Genomic DNA, 12,884 nt, shown 5'->3' with positions numbered 1-12,884 from the left:
CTGGACTAAAGCAACTTGTAGTTCAGCTTTTAGTCCTTCAAACAGAAGCCAAGCTGTCAAAGTGAGAGGCAAAGTACTGGAAAGTTGCCATCCTTGTCTGGCCCCTTGTTCGAGTCACCTCGGAGTCAGATGGGGTAAATCACCTGACTTCTACTTGACGTGAGCTTTGATTCACAGCAGCTGGAGTTGCTGGCTCAGAGCCAGCACTGCAGGACCAACGGGAGAAGCCTTGGGTGACGGAGTGACTTCTTTCTTTATCACTTGCTGCCTTTGTCACCTTTGCTTTCTTGATGCTGCCCATTTCACCCTTCTGCTGAAGCCGATGTGACAGCCTTCTGTCAAAGATGGGGAGGTGAATTTTATTCCACCTTTTTCTTTGCCAGTATCAGCTCTGTCAGGGAGGCATGCTGGACGGCAGAGCTCTCCCCCAAACCCTCCACCAGCAGCAAAACACAGAAGGGATTATGCAGAAAGAATGCCCTTCAAGGTTAGTTTGCTTCTCATTTCTGCTCCCTGAGATGAGACACCTGCTGAAAGTTTTTAGAAATCTGAAATAAGTTTCCAGGGCATTACAGTCCCTTATTACTGCTGTTTGTTTCTGAGACCGGAGGGATTATCTGAATCAGTGAACTGAGAAATTCTATCATTCTTGCAAAAATGGGTAGAAACAGAGGTGGCTTGAGGCACGAGGGAGCAATTAGAGTGACCTTGAAGGCCCAAGAAGTGCGGTTCTTCAGCAGGAGGGACACCTCAATTAGGGTTGCTGCATGTGGACAGAGGATGGGGTGGGAAGGTAGGAGATGGCCTGTAGCAGCCTGGTTGGAGGTCTAAGGGCCAGAGCTAGAAAACAACAGTGCCATTATCCTCCCTCTTCCCTTGTAAAATACAAAAAAGAGGTTGTAAATCAGAAACATGTGTCTTTGGGTGCCTCCAGACTGTCACTATTTTGTGGGAAGGATTCGATTGCATACAGAAAATTTAGGGGCCCCTCCAGACATCCTTTTAATTGCACATTCATGGTGGTTTGTGCTCATGATGCTATTGGGGTAGTCATACGCAATCCCACTTTCAATATGGTTTGCATCTGCAAAAGTTTTAGGGCGGTCATATTGCTTCGTTTTCAGACAGTGGATATCCTGCAGTAGCTCAGTGACGGAGCCTCTGCTTTGCATGCAGCAGGTCCCAGGTTCAATCCTTGGCATCTCCAGGTAGGGCTGGGAATGTGTACTGAAGAGCTGCTGCCATTCAGTGTAGCCACTTCTGAGCTAGATGGGTCTGACTCGATGGGTCTGAGCTCAATTCTGAGCTAAATGGGTCTGACTTTTTTTTAAAGTGTTTTTAAATGTATATATTTGTGTATTTGTTTTTAATTGTTGTAAACCGCTCAGAGAGCTTCGGCTATGGGGCGGTATACAAATGTAATAATAATAATAATAATAATAATAATAATAATAATAATAATAATAATAATAATAATAATAATAATAATAATATGAAGCATCTTCCTAAATTCCTGCTGAAATCCCATAGCATTTCATGCCACAAATGTTCTAGGATTTTTTTGGTCCCACTTTTGTTGTGCCATAGTCCCTCCAGACAGCAATAATGTGGTAGCATTAGGGAAGCATCACAGAATTGCTATTAAATCCATCACTAATGCAATATTATTGTGCTAATAACATGTTGCAGAATACACTTGCAATAAAACACCAGTCTGGAGGGGCCCTAGCACAACGCTTAAAAAACAAACCAACCCTGAACATTTTGCAGTTAGGAAAGTCACGGGGAAATGCACTGAAAAGTGTGGAGTGGATGAATGATTAATGGGAAGATACGCAAACACCCCATAATCAATTCAGGATGCATGCTTGTCGTAGTATAATCACTTCATAAAGAAATCAAAACTAATGCTCAGTAAAGACCGGAGATAGTCTAACCATCGCAAGCAAATCAGGACAACTGTTGAATAAATGGGTCATCCAGTAGGAGCCCTTTATGGTTCTCCCTCATATCTTTTGAGTTTGTGCTGCTCATGGGAAGAGAAACTGCGAGACAACCATGAGGAGCAAAAAGAGCACAGTGGGAATGGCAGACAGAAGACATGAGATGACTATGTCCAATCTCATCTGAAGTACTGTCCAATTTGAGTGCAGCAGTTAAGGAAGTATGGCTTCAATCTTAACCTCACTTATCTGGGAATAAACCGCATTCAGTTTTATGGGACTTAACTTCTGACAAGACATGGTTATGAATGCGCCGCATGAAGACAAAGTGGAATATGTTCAGAGGAGGGCTATGAAGATGGCTTTGTTTTCTGGGGCATGGAAAACAAGCTTGGTTGTTGAAGGAACTGGGTATCTTTAGCACAAAGGGCTACTTTTCAAATACCCAAAGGGCTGTCACATAGAAGAGGGAAAAGGTTTGTTCTCTGCTGCCCCAGAGGGCAGGACTAAGTCCAGTGGGCTTCAGTTATAGGATGGTAGGTTTTGGTTGAACAACAGGAGAAATGTCTGGATGGTGAGAGTAATTTGATGGTGGAACCAATGGCCTGGAGGGGTGGATCTCTCTCTCTCTCTCTCTCTCTCTCTCTCTCTCTCTCTCTCTCTCTCTCTCTGGAGCAGCCTTTCCCAACCTTTGGGTCCCCAGATGTTGCTGGATTACAGTTCCCATCATTCCTTACCACTGGCCATGCTGGCTGGGGCTGATGGGAGTTGTAGTCCAACAACATCTGGAGACCCAAAGGTTGGGAAAGGCTGCTCTGGAGTCTTCAGGCAGAGGCTAGACAGCCATCTGTTGGGAAAGAAGCTCTAGCTTGGGATTTCCTGCACTGAGTAGGACAGGTGTGGGGAACTTTTGACCTTCCAGATGTTGCTGAACTACACCTCCCATCAGCCCCAGCAAGCATGGTGAATGGCCAGGGATGATGGAAGTTGTAGTTCAGCAACATCTGGAGGACCAAAGGTTCCCCACACCTAGAGTAGGCAATTAAACTAGAGGATTTACGAGGCTCCACCAACTCTATGATTCTATGAAGAGGAAAGCACTGTGGCATCAAGACAATCTGAAGATCATTTATAGTGCAATAAACACACAGGCATGACTCCATTTTCGTGGGGAATCCAGATGCGTCTCCTTCAGGCAACACTTCTGTTGAGTGGGAATATTGAACATTGCAAGCAAACAGCAGGATTTTGGCACTAGGAAAAACAGATAATGCCCCCCCTTTCCATGCTACTGTGTTTACTGTGATTGTGACAGTTGTGTGGAATATGGTCACCCAAGTGTTGGTAGGCTCCTGTCAGACAGTGCTGGAGTTGCTGGGTTCCAGCCCTGAGATGTGCATGTTAAACTCTTTGCAGCACCTTCAGCAACACAGTATTTCTATGTTGTCTCCCTTCTCCACCTGCTGTAACAGGCAGGACTCCAGGTGGGAAAATAGGTGACATGATAGAATCAGGGAGAGGAATCACCAGAAGAAGCTACAGGTGTGTTTATTCTTACTTGGCATTGGGGAATGAAAAAATGCAGCAAACTCTTTGGATTATAATCTGGCAACCCTGGGTAGTGCTCCTGGCATCACAGGCAGGGCCCAGGTGGGGCACTAGCTGAGGACCTACAACCAAAGAGGGAACCATTGTCTAAAGCTGGCTGGAAACTACCACCCATGTGGCCGCTATCACCATCCACCTCCCCATCAGGAAAAAAGCATCTCCTCCCTACCCAACACACTGCTTACTTTCTAGGCTTCTAGATTTCTTTACCATCCTCCTTGCTACTCACGGGAGCTGAGTCACTCCCAGTGAGTGAGTGTTGTGCCTCTCTGCCTGGAGCTGAATTGGTTGCTCACTGTAAGCTCACTGTAAGTGTGGTGGCACCTACCCTGTGGAATTCCCTCCCATTAAATATTAGACAGGCGCCATCTCTGTTATCTTTTCGGCACCTATTGAAGACCTTCCTCTTTCAACAAGCCTTTTAAGGTGAGACCTATCCCAGTCTGCAACTGTGTTGGAATTGCTTTTTAATATGTTCTTAAACCTTATTTTTAAAAATGTTTTTAATCTTAGAAGGTGTTTTGAAAGCTTTTTTAAGAAATGTTTTTAAAGATGTTTTTGTTTTAATGTGTTTTAAAATTTGTTTTTATGATGTTTTAAAGTTTTTAGTACTTTTGTTTGCCACCCTGGGCTCCTGCCGGGAGGAAGGACAGGATATAAATCAAATAATAAATAAATAAAATAAATAAGAAGAACTTAGAGAAAGGGGGAGGGACAAAGTACACTCTACACAATGTTTCACTGCGACATATTGTCTCATTTTTACACAAGGTTGTTTGCTATGTTGGCACTTTAAAATAAATATTTACAAAAAACCCACCAATTTTTGATGCTACTGCATCAAATTTGTGAGGTAATGATTGGATATGCGTTCTCTGCTTTTTATCAACATTTTTTTTAACCCAAGTCTGCGGCATGCTTTTGTCCCTGCCCCCCCCCGCTCAAAAAAGTAATAGTAGAAACTCCAGATGTTCTTTTCAAAGTGTTTTCCCTGTTCTTCAGTTCTGGTAGTGATATCTTTCTAATGGAAAGGATTTGTAGATAAAATGAAACTGCCTTTTACCAAATCCAGCCATTGGCATACCTACCCCAGTGCTGTCCATTCCCCAGTCTTGCTTTTCAATTTGTTCACAAATGACCTGGAGTTAGAAGTGAACACTGAGGTGGCCAAGTTTACTGCTGATGACACTCAGTTGTTCAGAGTGGTTAAAACTAAAAAAGGTCACAAAGAACTCTAAAAGCATCTCTCAAAACTGGATGAATCGTCATTAAAATGGCAAAATTGGTCCAATGTAAGCAAGTGTAAAGTGATGTACATTGGGACAAAAATCCTAATTTCACCTTTACACTAATGGTGCTTTGTCACCCATCCCCTTTTAGAAAAAAATTAATTTAAACCCCATCAGGTCTGCCTGCTTGCAGCCAGTGGTGGCGGCGGCTTTTCCTCTCTCCTCCCTGAAGATAGAGCAAAGTCCGACTGGATCTTTTCCTCTTCTTCCCTCCTCCTTAACCCCCCCCATAAAGCTAATATAGAAACTCCATATTTTTCCAATTCTTGAATTTTGGTATTCCAAATGAGAAGGATTTGCAGGGCCAATCTCATCATTGTCTAGGATGAAGGGCAGTGGCTCTCCAGAGTTTCAGACCACGAAATATTCACAGCCCTACCTGGACTTGCCAGGGATTGAACAAGGGATTTTTTGCATGCTGACATGCACATTTTCTGTTTACATCTAAGTTAGGGCTCCAGTTCTGTATCTGACAGTGCAATCCTATGTATATGTCTACTAGGATGGAAGTCCCTATGAATCTGTTTGTTTTATTTATTTATTCAGTTTAAATCACACCCTTCCTCCCAAAGGAGCCCAGAGTGGCAGGTAAATATGCATAGGATTGCAGATTAAATTATATCACTAAATTATATGGTTGACAAAACAACTAAAAAGACACCTATTGGAATACTGAGGTTTGTGCTGTTTTTCTTTGACAATGGTTGTCCCATCAGTCAAAATTTGTTTTAATTTATTGGGGAAAAGCCAAGATGCAGGGGTATGGTTTAAGAAGGTATGGGGCCAAAGGGCCCTCTGATATCCTATGCCCAGGGGCCCCAAGAAATCTGGAGCCAACCCTAATCACAGGTTATGAGCATCACGACTCTTCCTCCCTGCCAATCCACATGCTTTTTTGTGTGTGCAGAGTTTAAGGTGTCCCCCACTGGTTTGGATGCTGAGCAAGACTGGCATGGACCACTGTAGATTTCATCTAGTCCTTTAACATGAACAAAAAAGTGACAAATGCACCATCAAGGTTACCTGCTGTTCTTGTAGCAACATCTTGTCACTTCATTCTTTCATCGTCATCATATTTTTAGTTCTCTGAAGACTGGAGTGCATATGAAACCTATGAAGCTATCAGACCATTGGTCCGTTTAGCAGCTACATTTAGCTCATCAGCAGGCGCAGTAATCATCATTCCAATGCTAGTCCCCTGATTCTGTCAGCAACATTATCCACCATTTCACAGATGAAAATAGGAACATCCTTGTAGCACTCCAATTCTCATACAAAGGATTATAGCCTGAACTCCCACCCACTATCCCACGTTACTAAAGACTGGATCCTGCCTGCTATATGCTTTGCACAGTATGGTGGTTCAGTGTTGTGCCATCCTTTGCATGCCTGTGTGATAGATAAAAGTTGTATCCACTCCTTGCTCAGAGACTGAACATTCTAGAGACTCTAGGGAGGAAATGGAACCCAGAATAATGTCAGTTTTATCCTGAAAATGTTAACAAGGTATCCCCCAAGAGGCAAAATAGGGCCAATGATTTACCAAGGAGAAGCACCAGAAAATAGGAACAAACTGAAAGCGTTTGTACAAGGTGGTAAAATTGTGGTAGGCGCATCCATGCCACATTGCTCAACGCCCTCCTTAGCTACTGCCTATCAGTAACGAAAGCCCCGCCACTTCCTCCTGTACCAGGCAGCCCCCACAGCAGTACCTGCCCACAAAATGGTTCAGGCAGGCAGATGAGCTCCACACCAGGTGTGCCAAAGGGAGTGAAATAAAGCAGAGAAATTAGAATGGGACACTTAGGTCAAGAGCACAAAGGGGTATCCATCATTGCTGCAACCTGGCTGCTGCCACTACGTACACTCTGTGATATGGCAAGCAGACCCAGGCCCTGGCTTATGACTGGGCTTTCTTTTGGGTGGATTGGTGGTGGCAGCAGTAGCAGGGAGCAGACCTGTGGGGCACCCTCTTGATCCACTGGAGGCAGATGGGTAGATGGAAGCTTGACCCTTGACCCTTGTTGGTGATCAGGCCTGGAACACAGGGGGCAGTGTGCTTCCCTGTCAGGAGCTGTGGTAGCTGTCTAGTGTCCTGATCCATGGGTATGCCCACCACCGTAGATGGGTGATTGTCTAAGCAAAGGGGAGGTCAGTAGTCCCAGGGTTCCAAAGAGATGGCAAGGCAAGGCAAGATTAGCACCTTGGAGAGGGACCTACGTTGCGGGTTTCAGGACCATTGGTAGTGAACCTGCAGCTGAGGCAGAAAGTACAAGTTGTCTTAGTAGCATGCTGGAGCAAGAAGCAGATCTTTATAGCCTGGGCTAGGTATTGATTGACTAAAGACCCCACCCCACAAATGCTTCTTCTGACCAGTTCAAGTACTGGTGCCTTCATTTGTTGTTACTATGTCTTGTGGTTTGAAGCTATAGGGATCTCTTCTAAGGGCTCCGTTATCCTTTAAGGAGTCTGTGAACCAATGAATTAACAGAGTTTAGTAGCACAGTTGTCACCCTGAGGTTTAGGAGAGGACTTGCAAGCTTCACATGGATATGAACCAGGGAATGGATCCCTCACCTTCTAGGGCATGCAGTTGTTGAAGGACTGTCCCTGGGGATTCCTGGTCTGGGGCCATGACACTTGGTAACCACAGATATTTTGAGCTGCTTGGAAGAAGGCTGGGATTATAAAACAACAACATAACCCACAAACACACTTGATATCACACTCCAGCTTTCAAACATATGCACTGGACCTATTTATGCCTAGCCAGGAATGGCCTGCTCCAGGTTGCTCAGGAAACAACCTGTTTGTTCTCTGATGACTTTATTCCTAAAACCCTCTGATTTGGTATCTTTCGCCATGCATCTAGCCCACGCATAAAGCTTATTTGGATAGAAAATGATCTGATTTCCAAACTGATGTGCTAACAGGAATTCTTAGCTTGCAATTTTTCCTTTATAATGACAGATGAGAGGACTTTATTTGTATCTCTTCCAAAAAGCTGACAATTGTACTAAAATGTCAATCGCCCTGAAAACTCAATGCTTTGATTGATAAAATCACCAGCTCATGGCACCTCCATACAACTTCTTCCATCTTGTTATAGATATAAGACAGAAAGCCTATTCTAGCATATTCAACATGCATAGATTTATTGCTGTCTTCATGGTGTGCAAGATACAGAAAAATCATAATGCAAGGAGTATTGTCCTTTTTACTAATAGCCTGGTTTATAGTTTAAATGTTCTTGGGTAATCGTTAGCCTGCCAAAAAGGTGCAAAAAACTATGCTGATATGGGGGATATAGTGAATTTATATTTGGAGCACTGGATAACTAATGTTCAAAAAAGTAGGTAGACATACCATGTACAAGAGGAGGGATGTATGGCTGGCTCCCGAGTGCAGCAAGACTAGGCATTTTTGAGAGATCTATGACTTTTACAAATGGCCCACCAAACACCAAGATCGTCCCTGTTCTCATTTTGCACAGAGCACCCAAGAGAGTTTAAAGTATCATAAGAAATTGTTTAGCTCATGTGCCCTACCTTTTGAGGTTACAGAGAGTATATTGCCAAAGGGCCAATGAAATCCTGTTGCCAGTACCAGATGGATATATAGATCAAAGTCCAGTGCTAATCTGAGTTGATGATGATCCTGAATTTTCCATATGAACATCTACCTTATTCAAATACTTTCTGCATTTCTTGCTCCGTTTCCCCAGCAATGCATTTAAGGAGAATCTACTGTCTCTCCAAAGGCATGCACACATGGATGTATTCCTCATTTATTATTAATTAATTAATTAAATTTCTTTCCCGGCCTTTCTCCCATAAAGAGCCCAGGGCAGCAAACAAGAGACAAAATACTAAAAACTTCCTAAAACATCTTAAAAACATCTTAAAAATAAAACATCTTTTTAAAAAAAGTCTTTAAAAATGTCTGAAATCAACAGTAATTCTATAGATGGCCTGAAAGCAGCTCCTTAATAAAGGGCAGCGAGCAGCAGTCATTCTACTGTGCCAGCATCTGTCAGATACAACTATTATGTATCATTTGGTGTAGCTGAAATAAGGTGATTGTGATAGGGAGTGATGAAACAGGAAGTGTCTTGGTTCTGCCTGGAATTTATGTGGCTGAAACAGAGCATTAGCATGAGACATTGTTCTGTTCTACTGGCATTACCTCTTAATACATTCCTAATGCTCATCATTATAGTGTATAGCCCCTGCTTCATTCCACGCAGCCAGCCAGAAATGTCCTCCAATCAGTCAGCTGTCACTATTCATAGATCAAGATTCATGATCATAACAGATTCAAGACTCTGTCCATGTGGCAAGCTGCCTTCAAACAGTGCTGCCATCCATCTTGCGCAGTGACCTCTGGTTTGGGATGGAAAAGCTGCAGCAAAGGGCTGGGCGACAACTGCAGAAAGAAAGGAGAGTGATGGGAGGCAATTGGACTTAGCTGGAACTAAAGCTGTATCTCTGCAACACACACCTGTTTATCTGTTATGGTTCATTTCCTATAAGGAGTCTGGGATTCAGCTCTATGAAAGTACTAAGGTTTATCTACTACAAACCCTTAGGCTCATCAGACTGACCTTTCTAGAAGTCCTCTGAACCATCCCAAGAGATGTTTGTACCTTGGGCATTTTAACGAATGATCTCTTCCTTGAATCTTTGGGGTGGAAACAAAATGGGGGCAGGGGCTAGTAATGAAACAAGGAAGGGATTGGGCTGAACATAGATTCTTCTGCCACCCACTCCAACCCTCCCTGATGCTGAAGAGGGAGGAGCCAGGCATGGATCTCTGTTTTGGAAGGTGAGAGACCAGGGGAGCATCACACATATTCTTCTTCTGGGAGCTCCTTTCCTTTTCCTTGTGCAAGCATCTACACACACAGTATGATGTGAGAACTGCTTCTAAGATCCACCCCTCCCTTCCATTGATTGTGCTGGTCCCTAGGGAACAGCTACTGCAGTAAAGTCTGGTTTTAGAACATGCAAAATGAAAAGAGTAGCTTTAAATTGTTTTCTGGTTTATTTACTTTTTAACAATAGACAGTACACCAGCTGTACCTTACCTGTGTCCATCGTGGAGATGTACCCTGGACAAGTGCCCATAAGGCTGCCCAGTTCTAATAATGCCACTGTGTGTGCATGCGCACGTAGCTATGACAATTAAGCTATCTTTTATTAGATCAACTATTTAGAAAAAATACTTGAAGTGGGTGCCTTGACCCTTGAGTTACATGGAATGCAGATTTTTTTGGGGGGGGGGATATTTGGACATTTATATCCTGCCTTTCTATGTTATAAATCAAACTCAAAGTGTACTTCATATAAGAATATGACATTAAGAATATGATAAAGTCATATTCTTATATAGAATATGGCACTTGGAGTAGTAGACACTTTCTAGTAGTGGGCCAATTCATGCAGTGTAGGGCATTCATGTTTTCATGTACACTGTATGTCTCCCAGGGGACATTATGAAGTAGGAAGGGAAAGACGTGACTGTAAACACACAGTGATGTGTAGCAAATGTGGGACATACAGCATAAAGACAAAGACATGCAGTAGATATGTGTTACAGATGCACAGTTGACTCTACCAGGAAGGCATCCATCAAATCAATGCAGACATGCCTTCTCCTCACTATTTGCAATATTTGCTTCTGGAAACACTAGTACACAAATAGGGCTGGCTCCAAAAATGTCATTGAATGAGAAGAACAACTTCCACTCGCACAGTGGAACTTCTTCTCCCTCTCCTCTCCCTGTGCACTACCCCCAGATCTGTACTAGAAAGCTGCGGGAACATCTGGAGACTGGAACCCTCTGAATATTGGAATGAATATATATAAGTGAAGCTCCATACGAACGAAATGTTGCTGCGCATCCCTGGCGTGTGTCTCTGTGTGTGCATATTACTTCACCTTGGAGTTGAGAGGGTTGAAAAAACAAAATCTATCATTAAAAGACAGGAGTCTCTGCCTTAACTTGGGCCTTGGTTAATGTGCCATGTTTATGTTTTTATTTTTGTAACATTTAAACAGTGTAACTAGTTTGCATACAAGTCAATGGAGAATGAGGTTCCTCCATGTAGCTAAAGTTTATTTGGCCTGGGAGGAGGGGGCAATTTAAGTAGGCCCATCTCTGACTTGTGGCTGCAATACTGGACTACTTTGGAAAGCTGCTGTAAGTTCTCTCTCAGCACAGTCCTCCAACCAGCAATAGGAGTATAATAGTGCACTACAGGGTTGTTGTATCCTATCTGTAATATAAGAATAAAAGTGATAGATAACTCTGCATTGCTGTTGGAAGCTACACTCTCAGCTTCACTCCAACCCTCCACCTGCAATAGGGAGCTAATACCCTTGTACAACATTGCAGGGTTGTAAATCATGCAGAAGCTGACTTGAAGTGTTCAGTGTGAACTACATTGCAAGGCTGACATATAAATCACTCTCTCTGAGCAACAGCCTGTTCCAACCTGCAATCTGGGGGCAAAGAACTGCATTTGCTTTGGAATTCGCATCAGCAGGGCTATTTTAAATATAAAAATGCTAAATAGGAACTGTGTTAGAGCAGGAAATCTTCTCTACTCTACTATATTTTGAGTTTTTGTTTTGTTTTGCTTTTCTGGTAGGGGATGGTAGACACACCACTACTGAATTCCACCTACATTAAAATCTTGATTTCTATGGGCAGGTCTTGCTTTCAGTGCCCCTGAGGACATTTAAAAATAGCTTCTAGCTGTGAATCAGAAGTGGCCTATCCAGACAATGTTCCTTCAACTAAAAGTTCCATCAACTAGGAGTGTGTGTGTCAGTCTGTGTCCCCTCCTGTTCCAGTCTCTCCATTCTATTCTCCCCCACCTGGGTTCTCTGCCATCATCCCATGCTATTGAGTTAATATAGAACTGTTCAGGGTTTTCTTCTCTAAAGATTGGCTTGCGTATCTGCAAACCCTGGAGTTGCCCTGAATCTGTTGATACCTTTTCTGTGGTTTGGCTCCAGCTCCACAAGCATGGGAAGAATCTAACTGGTGTTAATTGAGGAGGAGGAGACCAGCCAAGGCTGCTTGATGTTCAGCACTTCAATTGTCAGTTGTTGTTGTTATTGTTGTTGTTATGTGCCTCCAAGTCGACTATGACTTATGGCGACCCTATGAATCAGTGACCTCCAAGAGCATCTGTCATGAACCACCCTGTTCAGATCTTGTAAGTTCAGGTCTGTGGCTTCCTTTATGGAATCAATCCAACTCTTGTTTGGCCTTCCTCTTTTTCTACTTCCTTCTGTTTTTCCAAGCATTATTATCTTTTCAAATGAATCACGTCTTCTCATTATGTGTCCAAAGTATGATAACCTCAGTTTCATCATTTGAGCTTCTAGTGATAGTTCTGGTTTAATTTGTTCTAACACCCAATTATTTGTCTTTTTCACAGTCCATGGTATCCGCAAAGCTCTCCTCCAGCACCACATTTCAAATGAGTTGATTTTTCTCTTATCAGCTTTTTCCACTGTCCAACTTTCACATCCATACATAGAGATCTGAAATACCATGGTCTGAATGATCCTGACTTTGGTGTTCAGTGATACATCTTTGTATTTGAGTACCTTTTCTAGTTCTCTCATAGCTGCCCTCCCCAGTCCTAGCCTTCTTCTGATTTCTTGACTATTGTCTCCATTTTGGTTAATGAGTGTGCTGAGGTATTGATAATCCTTGACAAGTTCAATGTCCTCATTGTCAACTTTAAAGTTACATAAATCTTCTGTTGTCATTACTTTAGTCTTTTTGACGTTCAGCTGTAGTCCTGCTTTTGTGCTTTCCTCTTTAACTTTCATCAGCATTCGTTTCAAATCATTACTGGTTTCTGCTAAGAGTATGGTATCGTCTGCATATCTTAAATTATTTATGTTTCTCCAATTTTCACACCTCCTTCATCTTGGTCCAATCCCGCTTTCTGTATGATATGTTCTGCGTACAGATAAAACAAATAGGGTGATAAAATACACCCCTGTCTCACATCCTTTCCGA

The 12,884-nt window shown here is 42.8% G+C and overlaps 1 long non-coding RNA gene across 1 annotated transcript in view; it reads left to right on the top strand.

Annotated features, from left to right (window-relative positions):
• The first annotated feature begins 223 nt into the window (after positions 1–223).
• LOC133387527 (uncharacterized) overlaps positions 224–12,884 on the top strand; it is a 29,275-nt gene continuing 16,614 nt past the window's right edge. The window contains exon 1 of the long non-coding RNA XR_009763510.1: positions 224–487. This is a non-coding gene — a long non-coding RNA (uncharacterized LOC133387527). The remainder of the gene's footprint in view (positions 488–12,884) is intronic.

This window comes from Rhineura floridana, chromosome 6 (genome assembly GCF_030035675.1).
Source record: "Rhineura floridana isolate rRhiFlo1 chromosome 6, rRhiFlo1.hap2, whole genome shotgun sequence".
NCBI classification, from domain to species: Eukaryota; Metazoa; Chordata; class Lepidosauria; order Squamata; family Rhineuridae; genus Rhineura; species Rhineura floridana.
This window is presented reverse-complemented; position numbering and strand designations above follow the sequence as displayed.